This window comes from Phyllobates terribilis, unplaced genomic scaffold, assembly GCF_046119375.1.
Source record: "Phyllobates terribilis strain yellow unplaced genomic scaffold, ASM4611937v1 Scaffold_261__1_contigs__length_2674298, whole genome shotgun sequence".
NCBI classification, from domain to species: Eukaryota; Metazoa; Chordata; class Amphibia; order Anura; family Dendrobatidae; genus Phyllobates; species Phyllobates terribilis.
This window is the reverse complement of record NW_027363021.1, coordinates 987,367-1,008,050: the sequence shown is the minus strand read 5'-3', so window position 1 is coordinate 1,008,050 and position 20,684 is coordinate 987,367. Positions and strand designations below refer to the sequence as shown.

Below are 20,684 nucleotides of genomic sequence, written 5' to 3'. Positions count from 1 at the left end.
CCAAGCTCTCGCCACCACTTGTCGCCTCCAGCTCAAAAATATTTCCAGAATCCGTCCTTTCCTCAACCCTAACTCTACTAAACTGCTTGTGCACGCCCTCATCATCTCCCGCCTCGACTATTGCAACATCCTCCTCTGTGGCCTCCCTGCTAACACTCTCGCACTCCTCCAGTCTATCCTCAACTCTGCTGCACGACTTGTTCATCTCTCGCCTCGCTACTCCTCTGCTAAGCCCCTTTGCAAATTGCTTCACTGGCTCCCATTCCCCCAGCATATCCAGTTCAAACTACTAACACTGACCTACAAAGCCATCCATAACCTCTCTCCTCCGTATATCTCTGAACTAATCTCCCGATATATTCCCTCACGTAACCTCCAGTCCTCCCAAGACCTCCTTCTCTCCTCCACACTTATCCGTTCCTCACGCAATCACCTCCAAGATTCCTCCCGAATATACCCCATCCTCTGGAATTCTGTGCCTCAACACGTCCGATTATCCTCCACATCCGGATCCTTCAGACGGAACCTGAAAACCCATCTCTTCAAGAAAGCTTACAGCCTGCAATGACCCCGCTGCCTCCTCAACAACACCGGAGCTACTGCAACCCCCAACCTATTGTTTCCTCCCCACTCCTGTAGAATGTAAGCCCGCAAGGGCAGGGTCCTCCTCCCTCTCTACCAGTCTATCATTGTTAGTTTGTTTACTGTAAGTGATATTTTTACTTGGTATGTAACCCCTTATGTACAGCGCCATGGAATCAACGGCGCTATATAAATAAATAATAATAATAGCTGGGAGTTTGCTACAGTTGTATCTGTTCTAAACCATCAGACTGAGCCTCTTCCTTCTGTATTGATATATTGTACCAGGATAAGATCTGTAAGAATGTACCAGTGTGAAAAGTATTTGGTCAGAACGAGTCTTCATTCACTGCCGGAAAGCAGAGATCTAGAAATGTGAAGCATTTGAAACATAGTGTTAGAAAGTTCAGAAAATTCCATTTTGCAATGATTAAAGTTCCGTTGTGAATTTTAGCGTGACTGGACCGTTCTTGCGGAAATGTTTCCTGCCTCCTTCACTTAGATTCAGATCATACAGATAGTCAGACACCGCATTATCTCTGATACTATGGCCGATACAGCGCACATATAGATTATACAATAGAGTCCAAAAGTTTTGCTTTTTTTTTTTTTAAAATGTGATGACTTCTGTCTGGTTGTTGTGATGCCATTTCCCTGGTGAGGAATTGAAAGTGCATGAAGTTGTCATCATACAAGACCTTAATTGTAACCAAAATGCTTTTGAATATAGGAATGGTCTTTTAATTAAAGAAAACTGACGGCCAAAAGTTTTGCATCTACTATTTATTGATCACAACATAGAGAGTAATTCATTCTTTACAATGCCATAACTTAGTATTTTGTAACATAACCTCTTGCTTTAGTTCCTGCCGCACCGCATTGAAGCCACTCGTGTATTCAAGACATCTTGAGGGATCTTGCTTCGTTCCATTTGCTGACGCCGGCCCTGATTCAATCCCATTTGTGTCAAATTCTGTGCATGTTATCAGGCCAAAATCACCAGGGTATGTGAACTTTTGATCAGGGTCATTTGGATGTTTTTGGTTGCCATTAAGATTTAAAAAGAGAAAACACAGTAGTTTGACAATAAATGGCTTCACCCAACCAATAACCAGGAGTGGAGAAAAAGTTTTTTTGTTCTCATTCATATTCTCTGAAACAAGACCAAGAAAGGAAAAATTCTGCCGGGGTATGTAAACTTTTGAGCACAACTGTATCCTTGTTCATGGTAGCATTCATATTTCCATCAATTCTATGCCAATGGCCGATGCAGAAAAGCAGCCCAAAACCATGAGATTGCCACCACCATGTTTCACTGTAGGCGTTTGGTACCTTACATCATTACGTTTTCCAATTCTGCAGTATATACAGTGCTGCCATCACTACCAAACAGATTGAACTTGGATTCATCCGACCCCAACACCTTAGACCAATCTGTCTCTTTCCGTTGGCTGTGTTCTTTGGCAAACACAAGTCGGACCTTCCGGTTCTTTGCAGAGATGAAAGGCTTCTTGACTGGAACTCGTGCATTCAGCCCTACTGCTTAGTCGTCGCGACTCACTTTGACCCCATATTCTTTGTTCATTTTGTGGACATCAGATACTGACTTTTTCTTTATAATGTGATCAACTCTGGAGGAAGTTCTCCTTGGTCGTCCACTTCTAGGTTTGCCGGCTGTTCCAGAACCTTCTTTTTCTTTCTTTAATATATCTGACACTTGACTCTGAGAACAGGTGAATTCCATAGCTGCCTCTTTATGGCTTTTCCCTGACTTCACTCCCAGAATAATAAGCTTCCTGACATCTGGTGATAAATTTGGCTTTGTCTCTGCCATGTTTTTAACCTAAAAACGCAAAAAAAAAAAATTTAGGCAAAATTCGACTGCCCATAACAAAATATGCAAAACATTTGTTCCAGCAAATGTTGAAAACTAACACATAAAGGGATAAAACAATGTCCAACACAATTTTTGTCCTGATAGCTGACAATCATTTGCTTCCAGTTAACTAAAATCACCAGAAAAATGGCCTCACAACAACCAAACAGAAGCAATCACAATTTAAAAAAAAAATGCTAAACTTTTGGTGGCTACTGTATTCATACAGTCAGGTTTAGCTGAGCTGCCTTTATCATTTGGCACAAAGTACAGTATCACAACATTTAATGTGGCTGCAGGGAAACTAGGCTGTACTTTTGGAGATGCATATAAAAATATTTTTGGTTTTGTCACTCGGCCTCAAAAAATTTAGTTACATATCTGGTAAAAACCCCTGAGCCCTCCTGAACCCTGCTGCTTTTCTGCCGTTTTGCACTGCGTCGCTCCATTGCAGAGATACTGCACTCCGAAAGCAACAAATGTGAGTATGTGAAATCTCTGCTTTGCAGTACAACTTTGCATTTTTTTAGTCTTATTTTGGAGTGCGCACTTTCACCCCTCCCTCCAAGACGCTGCCAATGATCACATGCTCGACTACTAGATCTTCTCCTGATCTGTGGAAGCAGAGAAGAAACAGCCCGTTGCACTACAAGCAGAGATTTCACATGCAGCGCTCCAAAAAACGCAAATGTGAATATCTCTGCAATGGAGCGACGCAGCAAAAAACGGAAAAGAGCTGCAGAATCGGAGGAGCTCAGGGACTTTTACAAGGTATTTAAGGAATCACCCTGTAAGAATTTAATTTTATCGTTCTGGGTCCAATTACTAGAAAGTGGATTGTATTATGTGTTGTGCACAGATATTACTCAGTATTGCAGGGTCTGATTACTGCACACTGGGGTCAGGTGGCTTTAGTGGTCCTATCACTGTCTTATTACAGTTTTTGTGGAGCATTATATGGCGGCACACGCAGTTTGGTACATGTGATGGGTCTCCTAACCATTTTCCTTCTGTATTTTTTTTACAGAGAAGGACGGGAAGGCTTTCCATCCAACCTACGAGGAGAAGCTGAGGCTGGTGGCTCTGCACAAACAAGTCCTCCTGGGACCGTACAACCCCGACACGTGCCCCGAAGTCGGCTTCTTCGATGTCCTGGGCAACGATAGGAGGTAACGAACGTCGTGTGCTTTGTTTGTGTATCACATTCCTATAAAAAAAGTAGCCACTTTGTAAATAGCCTAACGCTTTCTTATCGTTTTGTATACACAGCACTGATGCAGATCTGTGTGTCTCCATGGTTACAGACTACACTACATATGTAGTCTGATCCTGCCATTGTATATTTTTCACCACTAAAGTAGCAGTCAGGGACTGCAGGGTGAACCTCATTACCATGAGCATTTATGGGAGCTGTGTACGCAAAACGGCAACAGATTTTCCATCATGGGCATGCATCGATCTGATGTGTCCAAAAAAAAAAATAGGAATTGAAATGCAAAGTTTAATAGAAAACTGCAGACTGTTTCTTGCATAAAACTGAGCGACGATGCGTTTTTAACCTCTTCATAGAAGCCTTTGCTCCCTCTGAGCGTCGTTCACACACTGTCGTCTTTCTCACAGGAAAGAATGGACGGCCCTGGGCAACCTAAGCAAGCAGGAAGCCATGACGGAGTTTGTCACCCTCCTGAACAGATGCTGCCACCTCTTCTCCACATACGTCACATCCCATAAAATAGAGAAAGAAGAGCAGGAGAGAAAAAGGTACTAATCCCTACAATCCGTACATCCGGCATCGGTGCTGCACGGTAACTGCTGGTTTCCTCCCGAAACAGCGCCACACGTGTCCACAGGCTGTGCCTGGTATTGCAGCTCAGTTCTATTAAAGTGAATGGGGCTGAGCAGCAAGGTGACGCACAACCTGCAGACAGGTACCTGAAAACAACTCCAGCACTAATAGTTACTGGAGACGTTCTTAAAGGGACCGCTCTGCAGATTGTGCAGTGAACCCACCCAACTCTACCAGAAGAGGCGCTGGTGATGCTGATAGATAGGAGATGGTTTGCAGCGGTTTTCTATGGATGCCGGACCAGGGTCCTGCAAATCTTTCCGCTCCAGTCTATAGCAGAGGTTAGCGGCAGTCGCTATCTCACAAGATAGATGATGATCGACATCTGGGTCACGTTTTTCCACACTTAAAGGGGTTGTCTGTTAGTTTAAAGGAGCTTTCTGTTTCCTGCAGCCAATCACTGGCAAGTACAGCATGAGACCGTAGAAACCAGTGATCGACTGCAGCAGTCACATGGATTATATACAACATCATCGCTGCAGGAAAAAAAGTGATGGCCGCCAGAGTGTGAGCACGGGAGAAGTGAAGGAGTCATCAGGCGAGAAATATTTTTTTTTTATGGGTCAATTTTGTAAAATTTCCAACTGCCTTAAGTGGTATCAAATCCCTATCATATCACTAACTTAAAGCCGCAGGAGTTCTTAAACTTTGACTAAGTTCAATACATAGAATCCAACCTGCAGTGTAAAGCATGGGGGACAAAACAGCAGTATGAGACTGATAGGACATGAGGCATCTTTCAGGTTACCTTCTACTCCAGTACAAATTGCAGTATACAGTGGTGGCCAAAAGTATTGGCACCCCTGCAATTCTGTCAGAGTGCCATGGGCTTTAAACTTCTTGATGACACTGCGCACGGAAGACACAGGAACATTCAGGTCTTTGGAGATGGACTTGTAGCCTTGAGATTGCTCATGCTTCCTCACAACTTGGTTTCTCAAGTCCTCAGACAGTTCTTTGGTCTTCTTTCTTTTCTCCATGCTCAATGTGGTACACACAAGGACACAGGACAGAGGTTGAGTCAACTTTAATCCATGTTAACTGGCTGCAAGTGTGATTTAGTTATTGCCAACACCTGTTAGGTGCCACAGGTAAGTTACAGGTGCTGTTAATTACACGTATTAGAGAAGCATCACATGATTTTTCAAACAGTGCCAATACTTTTGTCCACCCCCTTTTTTAGGTTGGGTGTGGAATTGTATCCAATTTGGCTTTAGGACAATTCTTTTTGTGTTTTTTCATTGAAGACAAATTAAATGAAGATAATAATACCAAAGAATTTGTGATTGCAATCATTTTCAGGAAGAAACGGAGTATTATCTGACAGAATTGCAGGGGTGCCAATACTTTTGGCCACCACTGTAGCTGGAGTCTGTGATTATGGATTTACGGAGCAGTCGGTATGTAAGACCGGAGGGATCATGGACCGGACTTCTGCTTTAAGTCCCAGGAAGTGAGAACGGTTGACGCTGCTACAAAAATCATGTCCGACATAGTTCAGTGTAAAGCGTCATCTGCTGACTTTACAGGAGAGAAGAGGAGGAGCGGAGACGGCCGGAAGAGGAGGAGCGGCAGCGGCTGCTGCGAGAGGAGGAGAAGCGGAGGAAAGAAGAGGAGCAGAGGCTGCGGAGAGAGGAGGAAGAGAGGATGCGAGCGGAGGATGAACGGTGTAGAATGGAACAGCAGAAGTAAGTACTCCCATCGGAAGTCACTCATCTTTCTTAAAGGATATTTTTGGGTGGGTCACTCATTCAGGACCCTCGTAGTATGAGCCATAGTGCAAGGAGCAGTCTGTTGTATGCAATGCTGGTGACCGGTTGGAGGGTACATGCGCTGGGGTCACCAACAATGGGGTCCACGGAGCCCTGTCACATTCATTTTAATGGAAAATTACTAAAGCTCTGCCGGCCACAGGCAATGGTGGGTGCAGCAGTCATTAGGGCAGGACCGTGCATTTGTGTTTCAAATCTTAATTCTATTTTTTTTTTGCAGGCAGCAGATCATGGCCGCCCTGAACTCGCAGACAGCGGTGCAGTTTCAGCAGTACGCAGCGCAGCAGTACCCGGGGAACTTCGAGCAACAGCAGCTCCTGATCCGGCAGCTGCAGGAACAGCACTACCAGCAGTACATGCAGCAGCTGTACCAAGTGCAGCTCGCTCAGCAACAGGTAGACGCAGCGCACAGACCCCCGAGCCTCGCTGCTCTGAGCTGCATTTACCTGTCGGACCATGTTCCCACGTAGCATAAATGCTGCAGGGTTTGGTTTTTTTTGCAGAAAATCCCCTGTGTTTAAAACGGTGTTTCCCAAACTCCAGTCCTCACGGCCCCCATAGGTCATGTTTTCAGGATTTCCTTAGTATTTCCATCACCTGTGTAATACTATCAAGGCATCAGGAATTCTCTCACCTGTGTAATACGAAGGAGATCCTGAAACATGACCTGTGGGGGCCGTGAGGACTGGAGTTTTGGAAACACTGGTTTAAAAGTTAGAGCAAACTTCTTGTGCTTCCCGGAAAACTCCTGGCCGCTGTGCATCTAAAGACGTTGCTGAAATTTGTGTTTTTTTGGTTTGTTTATTTTTTCCTGTGGAGTCGAAAAAATGCATGAAAAAATGCCCTCGCTTCTTGTACAGAATTAATAAAACCTTCAGATCTTCAACAATAAATGGGGTAAAAACAGCTGTAAAAATACGATAATCAGAGTAGATTGCTATTGCGGGTTTTGATGTAGAAAATAAACCCTGCACTTTACGCTCCCTGGAACCTGAACTAATTAACTAATTGTTTTTAGTAAGAAAAAAATTGCGCGGCTGAGTTTTGCTCTTGATGATGGCGGTGCGCTGAGTAGCTGGTTGATTAGATGCAGCGTTTATAAGTGGAAGACAGTGGGATTTGTGTGCAGCGTCTATTGGAGCCTGTGGTTGTCTGAAACGCTGCCTCATTAGAAGTTAAGCTTCTTTGTTCTTCCCCTCATGCTTTACACTGCAGTTTTGCTTCGCAGCATACAAGAAATGAAGAATGCTCATAAATGACGTGGTGTTACCCTCTCCTTACCCTCTCGGCCTTACAGAAACAGCAGGAGGCACTTTCGGCTGGAACCAGCTCCCCTGTCAGTTCTCCATCCAAGATGAACATGGGAAGCATCACCGGCTCCGGAGAAGCCCCCTCGGTCAATGGACAAACCCACCCACACATAGACAATGCTGAGAAAGAACTGGAGGCCGACCCCGCTGGAAGACCTGCTGGAGAACGGGCCTAAAGGTGCGTCCTATTGACCTCAGTGGGGTTGGGGTCTGTTGGGTGGACAATCAGACGATACCTGGACATTGGCTAATGGTTTATGTTTGCTCATTATTTTTCCACTTCCTTCTCTCTACAGAGTCCACGCCGGTCATTGCTGCCCCATCCACGTGGACAAGACCCCAAATTAAAGACTTCAAAGAGAAGATCCGGCAGGACGCGGACTCAGTCATCACCGTCGGAAGAGGAGAGATGGTCACAGTCCGGGTCCCCACATACGAGGAAGGCTCCTATCTTTTCTGGGAGTTTGCCACAGATAACTTTGACATTGGTTTTGGGGTTTACTTTGAATGGACAGACTCCCCAAACACGGCTGTGAGCGTGCACGTCAGCGAGTCCAGCGAGGACGAGGACGAAGGTACTTTGTACAATTTTCATACTTCATTCTTGTACAATAAATACTGTAGCAGGTCTTCACTGCGTCTCACCCCCTCTTCCTGAAGTGGTCGGGGGTCTCTCGAGAAGCAGCATCTTACCCCCTCGTTTTAAGGAGGTTGGGGCTCGAGAAGCAGTGTCTTACCCCCTCGTCTTAAGGAGGTTGGGGCTCGAGAAGCAGTGTCTTACCCCCTCGTCTTAAGGAGGTTGGGGCCTCTCGAGAAGCAGCATCTCACCCCCTCGTCTTGAGGACGTCAGGGCCTCTCGAGAAGCAGCGTCTCACCCCCTCGTCTTGAGGAGGTCAGGGCCTCTCGAGAAGCAGCGTCTCACCCCTTGGTCCTGAGGAGGCCCCCTTATCCCCAATCCTGGTACGCATGGCACCCCTCATCCCCAATCCTGGTATTTATGGCACCCCTCATCCCCAAATTCTGGTATGTATGGCACCCCTCATCCCCCAATTCTGGTATGTATGGCACCCCTCATCCCCCAATTCTGGTATGTATGGCACCCCTCATCCCCCAATTCTGGTATGTATGGCACCCCTCATCCCCCAATTCTGGTATGTATGGCACCCCTCATCCCCCAATTCTGGTATGTATGGCACCCCTCATCCCCCAATTCTGGTATGTATGGCACCCCTCATCCCCCAATTCTGGTATGTATGGCACCCCTCATCCCCCAATTCTGGTATGTATGGCACCCCTCATCCCCCAATTCTGGTATGTATGGCACCCCTCATCCCCCAATTCTGGTATGTATGGCACCCCTCATCCCCCAATTCTGGTATGCATGCCCCCTCATCCCCAATCCCCAATAAAGTACACAGCGTTCAAAGCGCTGCCAATAACGCCCATGTGCACATACCCTTATACTCACCTTCCTTCCTCACCTCTGCTCTGCTTCCTTTTCTGCTGCAGCAGCTCATGTCAGCATCTGAGCAGCGCATGACGTCACTGCCATGCGCTCTCAGACGCTGAGCTGCTGGCACATTCACTCCTCTCCACGCCGGGACTATGGGCGTGGAGAAGAGTGAATATGCACTCTCTTTAGTAGCGGGCACTGTCAGCAGGAACTGCGGCTCAACGCTTCTCTGTGCCCGCTACTAAAGAGAATGAATATTCATCCTTCTCCATGGGAGTGGAGAAGAGGGAATATTAATTTCTCTTTAGCAGCGGGCACACGTGGTAGCTGCAGCAGCGGCTACAGCGTGTGCCCCGCTCCTCCACCGTCACAACCTGCCCCACCACTACACACCACCAGAATTTCTATATACTCGAGTATATACCAGAGTATAAGCAGAGAGGGGCTTTATCAGAACAAAAAATGTGCTGAAAAACTCGGCTTATACTCGAGTATATACGGTATATTAAAAATCTGGTGAATTAGATGATGATTGGAAGAGACGAGATCAATCATAACGTATGCAGCGGATACCACCACTGGCGCCCTCAGTATTCCTGTAGCCAGAAGACCACCACCAGGAGGAGTTAACAGAGCGGCCGGTCATACATGCACCCTGCCTCTGCCAGGAGGAGTTAACAGAGGGGCCGGTCACATATGCCCCCTGCCTAAGTCAGGAGGAGTTAACAGAGCGGCCGGTCATACATGCACCCTGCCTCCGCCAGGAGGAGTTAACAGAGGGGCCGGTCACATATGCCCCCAGCCTAAGTCAGGAGGAGTTAACAGAGCAGTCAGCCACACATGCACCCTGCCTCCGCCAGGAGGAGTTAACAGAGGGGCCAGTCGCACATGCCCTTTGCCCTTCAATGGCTGCAAGACCACCGCCAGGAGGAGCATACTGGTCACACATGCACTCCGACACTACATACCAAGTCCACGGCACGGACAAAGATCGCCGATCCATAGATTCAGAAAGGAGCAGCAGGGTGCACTCGTGATCGTTCAGCTCCTCCTGGCGGTGGGGAAAACATAAGAATGGATCCTGCACCGAGACGGACTTACCCATACCAGACATACTCACTGGGCCAGAGTTTGTGCTGGGCTCTGCAGATGCAGCTTTAGGGGCAGACACATCCATCTTTAGAACCTCAGTCCTTCCTTATGGTGTCTTCCATCAGGGTCCTTTTATACAGGAACTGAGATCCAGCGCTGTCCTCATCCAATAGGATGAGGCCCCCCCCTCTCCTGATATCAGGTCCACCAATCCTGATTATTGCACTTTTTTAATTGAAATTTCAAATTTCCAAAATGGCAGTGCATTCCACCCTGGAACGCAACCAGAAGTGACGACGCGGCCATTGAATGGACCGGCGCGCGTCACTTCCTATGAGCTCTCCATGCGGCCAGCTATACACCGGAGGAGAGTGTTGCGCTCAGGGAGAGGGGGAGACATCGCAACTGGCTGGGGAGCTACAGGAGGCCCCCAGCCAATATCTTCTCACCATCCAGCATTGAATGAGCTCTGGAGGAAGGTGCTGTCCCGCCGGGAGGAAAGAGCAGCGGACATGGAAGGAAGGCACAGGGCGATCGATCCACGGCTACCCGGCTGAAAGGTACTGATTTTTGGGGAAGTAGATTGCCGGCCACAGCCGCACCAGAAGGAAACCTCTTCATCCCTTAGGGACAAGAAAAACACTGAGGTTAGAGGGAAGGGAAGGGCTATTTAACCTCTTGGTTCCTGTCCCTAATTAGGATGGGGAGGCAACCTCCTGTTGGTGCTGTCCTGGAGGGGATTAGAGAAAGCAGCATGTGAGTGCAGCCTAAGGCTATGTTCACACATTGTGTTTTTATGCAAATTAAAAGCTGCTTTTTACAATGTCGGCAAAAGCTAGGAGATTTCAGAAATCTCAGGTTCACGCTTATTTTTTGTTTTACTCTTCCTGACTGAATTGGAAAACTGATGCATGTTAATTCTTTCACTCATAGAAAGTTACAAGTAAGTGCAAAAAAGCAGCAGAAATGCAGCAGAAAACGTTGCCAACAGTTCTTGCAGCGCTTTTAGTGAAAAAAAAAACAAAAAACAAAAAAAACACAGGTATGGCTGGACGTGAAACCCATTTATTTCTGTGATTTTCCCGCATTTAAACCTAAATGTCTTGGTTTCAATCACCCGAGATGGCAGATAGGATTAGTACATTTTAATTAAATTAGTGATATGTGTAAAAGGAAACAATACCTGATATCTCAATGCACCGCCAAGTCTTGGGTAAACTATGACTGACCAATTCCCCTAGCTGTTTTTACACTTCCAATTGTGTATTTTTTCATGAATAGTCACTAGTTTTTCAGACATAAAAATCTTGTTCCACTAAATAATTGTATCAAATTGCCCCTTTTCCCCAAAATGTTTTCTGGTGTCACATCCGTCTGTTGTTGGTGGCCTAACACCTTGCATTGCTCATGCTTGTATGGTGGAAGCAAAGCTGAACTTTGGGATCCTGAAGAACGCAGCAAAAAGACGCAATAAAAAACTGTTTTTTGTCTGCAGCTTTTTTACTATCAAGACATCAAGTTTTGGCTGCAGAAAAAAACAGCAGCAAAAACGCAACGTGTGAACATACTGTAAAAACATGACGCCTTTAACAAGTTCAATTGCAAACCTTTCTGGTAAAACTACATGTAACATGGGTCATATTGTGCACTTACTCTTTACAGCAAGTGCCATAAACCACCAATACCCCCCTATTGCAATCTCTATATACGTCGGTGGAGATTTGGCTACACACAGACGCACCTCCTCATTCCAATATATGGAGAATGCGGCTGAAAATGTGTGAACAAGGGTTAGAAAATAACTGCATGTAGCTGTAGAGTCACCATCAATCTTACTGGGGAGCCCTTAGCAGCTGGGCCTGGAGCTGTGAGGTCATCATCTACATGGCGGTGATGTCACGATCTACATGGAACTCTGGTGTCATCATCGGCTCTATGACATCACAATGGGAGTAAAGTGTATAGAATGCCTGAGCGCAGAGCCGGGGCTGTCTTTTGTGTGACTCTTTATTGGATACACAAAGCTAAAGGAATAAAAGGAGAAAGAAGGAGAAAGAAAGCGACGCCATCATGAGGATTCATGGACGTCCCCGTTATGGCCAGCGGCTGCTGGTCAAGGCTCTCTCTTCCTGCAAGTCAATTGGCTTTAGCCTTCTGACCCGATTCAGGAAATCCCATCGCAATTGGAGAACACTGCTGCAGGATTCCTTCCTGGCCACGAAATCTGCCACCATTACAGCAGTCAGGCGCTTCAGGTCAGTTGCTATAACCAGACGTAAAGACCAAGTCATCAGCCAAGACAGCGGTGAGAAGAGCCCAACCTACATAGTAGGTGATACTGAATCCACTGCCAGCATTGCAGAAAGTGGAGAGGATCTTGCCGATCCAGAATGTGCACAAGGTGCACACGAGGGGCTGCTACAAACAAGACCCCGGGACAATCTAAAAAGAAAAGCACCAACCTCCGAGGACAGTCAGCCCAAGATGCTGCCACCGGCCAAGAGAGCTGCTACAGAAAACCTTTCTGATCTACTGAGAGAGGTAACCCCGGAGATGGAGACCCCACAAGTGGAGATGCACGATATCGGGAAACAGGAGGACATCCTGTCTCCAGAGCAGTTAACCATCCTGCTGAGCAAAGGGGAGGAAGGCTTCCTGGATGATGAGATCGTCATGATGGCCCAGGACCTGCTGCAGAGTCAGTTTGAGGGTTTTGATGGCCTGCAGCCCCCCTGCGCTCTTCTAGTGCCAGGGTACAGTGTACTGAAGAATGCTGTACAAATCCACTATGATGAGGAGAGGGTGCACTGGCTGACCACCTGCTACAAAAATGGCCAAATCTTTGTGGCCGACAGCATCAACTCCGGAAATCTGACTCCGTCCATCTGTGAGCAGATTATCAACCTGTACAGTGAAGTGGTCGAAGAGCCCCTGAAACATCTGACATTTATCGATGTGGATCAGCAGAGGAACAGCTATGACTGTGGCTTATTCGCCATAGCGTTTGCCTACGAGCTTATAGCAGATGGCGGTGAACCCAGAGCAGAGTTCCGGCATCGGTTGATGAGGACTCATCTGATATCCTGCCTGCAGACCGGCAGGATCAGCGCATTTCCCAAAAAGGTCAGGAAGTGACTCCATGCCTATAAACGGCATGTAGAGTCAATGACGGTCCACAAGATCGCCCTGACCTTCAACCGGACACGACCCTGGACCACAGACCAGCCTGCACCAGTAAGTAACCATGGACTTTCCATAATACCCTCAATATAGTGAATGTATAAATATGATGGGGGGGGGGGCGCTGCCATTATTGGAGCCGTTTATCATTAAAGCTTAGCTCCAGCCCCTATAAAGATGTATTAAGAGATTAATTATAGCAGGATTATAAGGGGTTTTCTGTTATTTTGTACACAGAGGTGTGAACCAGAACAAGGATGGCCCCCGCAGCTATAACAAGTGTCGGTGTTTCTGTCATCACCATGGACCAAATATAATCCAGGTAAGAGGAGTGTACTGAGCAGCAGTGACCGGGAGTAAATCGTGTGAACGTCTCGGATATTAAATATTCGGCTGCTCCATGATCAGTTCTGTTCCCTCTTTCTACAGATCACTATAAGCGAGCTGGGGTCCCACTAAGAAGACGGGGTACAGCTGGAGGTGACGGCTATAAGAAGTCAATGATGTGGCGGCCGCCATGTCAGGAGCAGAGGAGCCGCACTTCAGGACGAGGCAGATTCCGGGCTCGGTCTCTGTTCTCATTACTTTCTGCAGTCAGATGTAATCACTGAATAAGTGAATTTTCTGCTGCATCAACCCCGATCTACAACACAAGCTGCCATCATCCAGCACCGCCCAAGGGAAGGGCAGGCCCTCAGACATGGTTCCCTAGAGGTTTCCTCCACCGGGGGTTTTTCCTCTCCTGAGTTCTGACGGACGACTCTCCGTGAGCCCATCATCATCAGGGCCACATGACTATTGCCCCACACGACTGGTGGGAAATTCTACATTTGATATCTTGTATGAAGCCAATAAAGAATTCAATTAATATCTAGCAGCCGTGTATCTGAATTTATTATGTTTCGTCTACTATGTATAGTACAGAATTTGGTGAACTCCAGGGGGAATATACAGGGGTGCAGTATTGCAATAGTGTTATAATACTCGCATTTACAGGTGCTTCTCACACAATTAGAATATCATCAAAAAGTTAATTTATTTCAATTCTTCAATACAAAAAGTGAAACTCATATTATATAGAGTCATTACAGAGTGATCTATTTCAAGCGTTTATTCCTGTTAATGTTGATGATTATGGGTTACATCCAATGAAAACACAAAAATCATTATCTCAGTAAATTAGAATAATTAACAAAAAACACCTGCAAAGGCTTCCGAAGCATTTAAAAAGGCACCTTAGTCTGTTTCAGTAGGCTCCAGAATCATAGGGAAGACTGCTGACTTGACAGATGTCCAGAAGGCAGTCATCTGAGCCTAAACCACATTTAGCGTCCACATGTTTGGCCTTTCTGTAGTGATGACAGCCGGCCTAAATTACAGGTGTGTGTCTCCAGAAGCATGGGCTGGACACAATGTACTGGTCACTACAATGTATTGGGGGCTACAGCGTACTGAGGACTACAACGTACTGGTCACTACAATGCAGATTTGCAATTTTCACTCAGCAACATCCACTGCTGCTTGTATCTGGAAAACTCACTACACTTGCAGATAAATTCCCAAAGGGGTATAATTTCTAAAATGGTGTCACTTCTGAGGGGGTTTCCACTGTTTAGGCACATCAGGGGCTCTCCAAACCCAACATGGCGTCGGCTAATGATCCAGCTAATTTTGCATTTAAAAAGTCAAATGGCACTCCTTTTCTACCGAGCCTTGCCGTGCGCCCAAACAGTAGTTTTCATCCACATATGGGGTATTGGTGTACTCAGGAGAAATTGCACAATACATTTTACAGTGCATTTTCTCCTGTTACCATTGTGAAAATGCAAAATTTGGGGCTAAATGAACATTTTTGTGGGAAAAATGTAACTTTTTATTTTCACGGCTCTACATTATAAGCTTCTGTGAAGCACCTGGGAGCACAAGGTGCACCCCGCACAGCTAACATTCCTTGGGGGATCTAGTTTCCAAAACGGCGTCACTTGTGGAAGGTTTCCACTGTTTACGCACATCGGGGATCTCCAAAAGCGACATGGCGGCAGCTCTCGATTCCAGCCATTTTTGTGTTTGAAAAGTCAAACTGTGCTCCTTCCCTTCCGAGCCCTGCCGTGCGCCCAAACAGTGGTTTTCTTCCACAAATGGGGTAGCGGTGTACTGAGGAGAAATTGCGCAACACAATTTAGGGTCCATTTTCTCCTGTAACCCTTGTGAAAATAAAACAAATTGGGGATAAAGTAAAATTTTTGTGAAAAAAAAAAGTAAAATGTTCATTTTTTCCTTCCACGTTCCATTAATTCCTGTGAAGCACCTGAAGGGTTAATAAACTTCTTGAATGTGGTTTTAAGCACCTTGAGGGGTGCAGTTTTTAGAACTATGTCACTTTTGGGCATTTTCTGTCATATAGGCCCCCCAAAGTCACTTCAAATGTGATGTGTTCCCTAAAAAAAATGGTTTTGTAAATTTTGTTGGAAAAATGAGAAATTGCTGGTCAACTTTTAATCCTTATAACTTCCTAACAAAAATAAAATTATGTTTCCAAAATGATGCAGATGTAAAGTAGACATGTGGGAAATGTTATTAACTATTTTGTGTGACATCTCTCTGATTTAAGGTCATAAGAATTAAAACTTGGAAAATTGCTAAATTTTCACCAAATTTCCGTTTTTTTCACAAATAAATGCAAGTCCTATTGAACAACTTTTATCACTATCATGAAGTACAATATGTCAGGAAAAAACAGTCTCAGAATCAGGGGGATCCGTGGAAGCGTTCCAGAGTAATTACCTCAGAGGGACACTGGGCAGAAGTGTAAAATTTGGCCGGGTCATGAAGGTGAAAACAGGTTTGGAGGGTGAAGGCGTTAGCACTTCTCTTTCTGAAAGCATTCTTTACTCTACAGCATTTATTCCAACTAAAACTTTTGCCCTGTGCCGTAGAGAAAAATATCTTTATTTATATACACAAACCTACATATTGAGGCAACTAAAGATGGCACCCCACCACCTTACTACTTTAGATCTAACCTATAATATAAGGGACAATAAAAGGGTTGGTCCATCTCAGATATTTAAAGAGATTTCTAGCTTTGGAAAACTCCTGTTCCCCCTCTGCAATTTTTTTTTGTTGAAGAAACTGTGCTGTACTCATCCTCACTGGGTCCGGTACTGAGTCTCCGCTGCGCCTTTTAGTGTGTCATTATCAGTAGTGCTGCCATCACAGCCAGTAGCGGCACAATACGCTCAGGGCCAAGCACTACTGACGTGACGTCAGAGCTGCAGGCAATAACAGACATCTGGAGCAGCGGCGGAGACTCAGTGCTGGACCTGGGGCTGGCGAGTAAAGCGCTTTTTTTTTAACAAACTGCAACCAAAAGAAAAGGGAGTTTCCAAAACTGGAAAACCCCTTTAAGGTATATCCATAGAATATCCCATTGGGAGAACACCTTTTAAAGGGCTTATTAAAAGAACTTCAGCATTGCTTACCAACGCCCTGGAAGTGAGCGGTGCTGCTGACGTTATGACCCGTGTGTTCAGATATTGGGCACATGTCCTATTCTAACGAACTGGACGGGTGCACGATACCTGCCCATCATGCTAGCGTCTCGGTAGGTCTGCGGATCGCAACGTCATCAGCACCGCTAGTATCCGATGTGGAAGTGAACGGCTCTGGACAACCCCTTTAAGTGAAAGAAGAATACAACTTACCTTTGCCTGTGGGAGAGGTTGGGGTTCTTCTGGCTCAAAAAATAGATTCTCTTTAAAAAACTGTCCGTCCTGCAAGAATGGAGACAGCGGATATAATACAGGACAGGAAAGGTGACTGGCATGATGGAAGGCTCACAGGGGGAAAGGTATAAAGCTGGGGTACATGGGGTAGCGCACCATGCAACAGATTGAACTATCCTTTTAAAGGCAAAGATACAGCCTATTTCCAAGATCCTACCGCAATATGTAGTAGATCTAATAATAGTAATATTCGAAAATACCTCCAATTAGAAAACAGTATAGTTCTTCTGATTCACTATGTCACTTACCCTATGTGCAGGGCATTGTAGTAGCTTGGGTATCTATGGTCACGACCACTCATAGCGACAGTTGTTAGTGGTCATAATCATGGATACCTAAACTACTACAATGCAGTGCACATGGGGTAAGCGACATAGCTAATCAGAAGAACAATACTACAATTTTAATTGGAGGTATTTGCTAATATTATTATTACACCTACTACATAGTGGGATAGGATCTTGGAGATGGGAATACCCCTTTTTTTAAGATACAGTTGATGCTTTACAGTCTTCCTAGGTGTATACTTACTAGTTTTTCAATGGTGGGAAAATAAGTTACCAATCTGTGCAACACAAAAAAAGAAAAATAAAAGCATTGAATCGGTGATTTGCATTTGTATAATAATGTGATAGCAGAGAGGTGCGGGCACCTGTAGCAGGCGGAGAAGCTTTCCACCGCCCCGTGCAGAGGGTTTCCCTCCAGCCACAGCTCTCTCAGCTCCAGGTTGTGGATCAGATCCAGCTCTTCAACTCTGCAAAGCGAAAAAAGAACATGTTCCCGTCACCAGCTACCACCAGAAAACACAGAGATTTGTTTGTTTCTCGCCTTCTTCCAAGAGCCACAAACCATTTTATTGTTCCGTCTATATGGCCTGGGGTTTTTTTTTCCCAGGATGAGTATGGGCTTTCTATTCCTCCATTTTTGGGACTTGTAACTTTTTCTGTTGCTGGGGCTGGGTGAGGGTCTTTTTGTATTTTTATTCATACCATTTTGATCGATTGCTTTTTATTCCATTTTTGAGAAGTGCAGCGATCGAAAAATCAATTATTTTGATTTTAATTTTTTTAAAAGGTTTACAATTTGGGTTCTTTATATTTTCATAGGATGGAGTTTTACGGATTCGATTTACCAATTTTTCTGTTTATTTATTTTTTTTTATTTGTTTAGTTTTTAATTGGGAAAAGCGAGACAAATGAAAATTATGGGTTTTAGTTTATTTATTCATTTTTAAATAAATTTTTACTTATTTTTGCCCTGGACTCTGCGACTGTTTGATTTCTTGTACTATACTGGGAACACAGATGTACAGAGATGGCAGGACGGGGGTCTTCAGGAGGCCACTGACTGCCACTGTTACCCACCGGTACCCCACGATCGATGGCATATACGGGGTAATCGGAAAAGACGTCACGACGGCAGCAGACCCGATCCCTGCGCAAGGAGGCGACGTACCTCGTTATAGGAGAGGTTCAGACTCTGCAGGTGCCGGGTCAGGTAGAAGAGATGAGCAAAACCAGTCAGCTTGGAGAGACGACGACAACTCAGGTCCAAAGACTGAAGCTACAAAAATATATATAGAGAATTTCACAAACACCCTATGGACAGGGGGGCGCTGGTTCTTACCCCATGTATCATTAGCCCAAGAGTGACAAAAAAGATTGTGGGGGTCCCAGCAGGGTCCCCAAGAATCTCCAGTGGCATAGCCTAGTGTGGATCTGCTCAGATCACAGATGGGGCTGTAATTAATAGTATTTATTATTACCTGGGGGTAACACTCCGAGATGATCTGCAAGACGACCTCTGCGGCTGCAGCGTGGGTCAGCGAAAGCACAATGTTGTCAGAAAGCAAATCTAAGGAAAGCAAATAACATTAGTGAGGAAGGGGCACGGCGCCGGCAGAGGAGAGAAGGCGACGGGGCGCCGGCAGAGGAGAGGAGGCGACGGGGCGCCGGCAGAGGAGAGGAGGCGACGGGGCGCCGGCAGAGGAGAGGAGGCGACGGGGCGCCGGCAGAGGAGAGGAGGCGACGGGGCGCCGGCAGAGGAGAGGAGGCGACGGGGTGCCGGCAGAGGAGAGGAGGCGACGGGGCGCCGGCAGAGGAGAGGAGGCGACGGGGCGCCGGCAGAGGAGAGGAGGCGACGGGGCGCCGGCAGAGGAGAGGAGGCGACGGGGCGCCGGCAGAGGAGAGAAGGCGACGGGGCGCCGGCAGAGGAGAGAAGGCGACGGGGCGCCGGCAGAGGAGAGAAGGCGACGGGGCGCCGGCAGAGGAGAGAAGGCGACGGGGCCGTGAGCAAAAAGCAAAGCAGGATGCCAATATTTATTTGTATAAGTATACAAAATGCCGTCATATAGTGCCCACACATTACCGCTATACAGTACAACATATATAATATAGTGCCGACACATTACCGCTATACAGTACCTACAACACGCATCATATAGCGCCCACACATTATCGCTATACAGTACCTACAACACGCATCATATAGAACCCACATTACCGCTATACAGTACCTACAACACGCATCATATAGCGCCCACACATTACCGCTATACAGTACCTACAACACACATCATAAAGCGCCCACACATTACCGCTATACAGTACCTACAACACGCATCATATAGATCCCACACATTACCGCTATACAGTACCTACAACACGCATCATATAGTGCCCACGCATTACCGCTATACAGTGCCTACAGCACGCATCACACAGTGCCCACGCATTACCGCTATACAGTGCCTACAGCACGCATCACAGTGCCCACGCATTACCGCTATACAGTACCTACAGCACGCATCACAGTGCCCACGCATTACCGCTATACAGTGCCTACAACACGCATCACAGTGCCCACGCATTACCGCTATACAGTGCCTACAGCACGCATCACAGTGCCCACGCATTACCGCTATACAGTGCCTACAACACGCATCACAGTGCCCACGCATTACCGCTATACAGTGCCCACAGCACGCATCACAGTGCCCACGCATTACCGCTATACAGTGCCTACAGCACGCATCACACAGTGCCCACAGCACGCATCACAGTGCCCACGCATTACCGCTATACAGTGCCTACAGCATGCATCACAGTGCCCACGCATTACCGCTATAGTGCCCACACATTACCGCTATACAGTGCCTACAGCACGCATCACACAGAGCCCACGCATTACCGCTATACAGTGCCTACAGCACGCATCACACAGTGCCCACACATTACCGCTATACAGTGCCTACAGCACGCATCACACAGTGCCCACACATTACCGCTATACAGTGCCTACAACACACATCATATAGCGTCCACACATTACCGCTATACAGTGCCTACAACACGCATCACACAGTGCCCACACATTACCGCTATACAGTGCCGACAGCACGCATCAGTGCCCACGCATTACCGCTATACAGTGCCTACAGCACGCATCAGTGCCCACGCATTACCGCTATACAGTGCCTACAGCACGCATCACACAGTGCCCACAGCACGCATCACAGTGCCCACGCATTACCGCTATACAGTGCCTACAGCATGCATCACACAGAGCCCACGCATTACCGCTATACAGTGCCTACAACACACATCATATAGCGTCCACACATTTCCACTATACAGTGCCTACAACACGCATCATATAGCGCCCACACATTACCGCTATACAGTACCTACAACATACCTCATATAGCGCCCACACATTACTGCTATACAGTACCTACAACACACATCATATAGCGCCCACACATTACTGCTATACAGTACCTACAACAT

The 20,684-nt window shown here is 46.4% G+C and overlaps 1 long non-coding RNA gene and 1 pseudogene across 2 annotated transcripts; one reads left to right on the top strand and one right to left on the bottom strand.

The window, feature by feature from the left end:
- Window positions 1–20,684, top strand: part of LOC141219308 (pentatricopeptide repeat-containing protein 1, mitochondrial-like) — a 704,077-nt pseudogene that overhangs the window by 391,076 nt on the left and 292,317 nt on the right.
- Window positions 15,494–18,431, bottom strand: LOC141219313 (uncharacterized). 2 transcript variants are annotated; one of them, XR_012287860.1, is made up of 5 exons: window positions 18,352–18,431; window positions 17,549–17,650; window positions 17,428–17,461; window positions 16,816–16,884; window positions 15,494–15,549 (listed from the first exon to the last, which is right to left on the bottom strand). It is a non-coding gene; the product is annotated as an uncharacterized lncRNA (long non-coding RNA). The 2 variants fall into 2 exon arrangements; XR_012287859.1 differs by lacking the exon at window positions 18,352–18,431 and having other exon boundaries at window positions 17,549–17,659.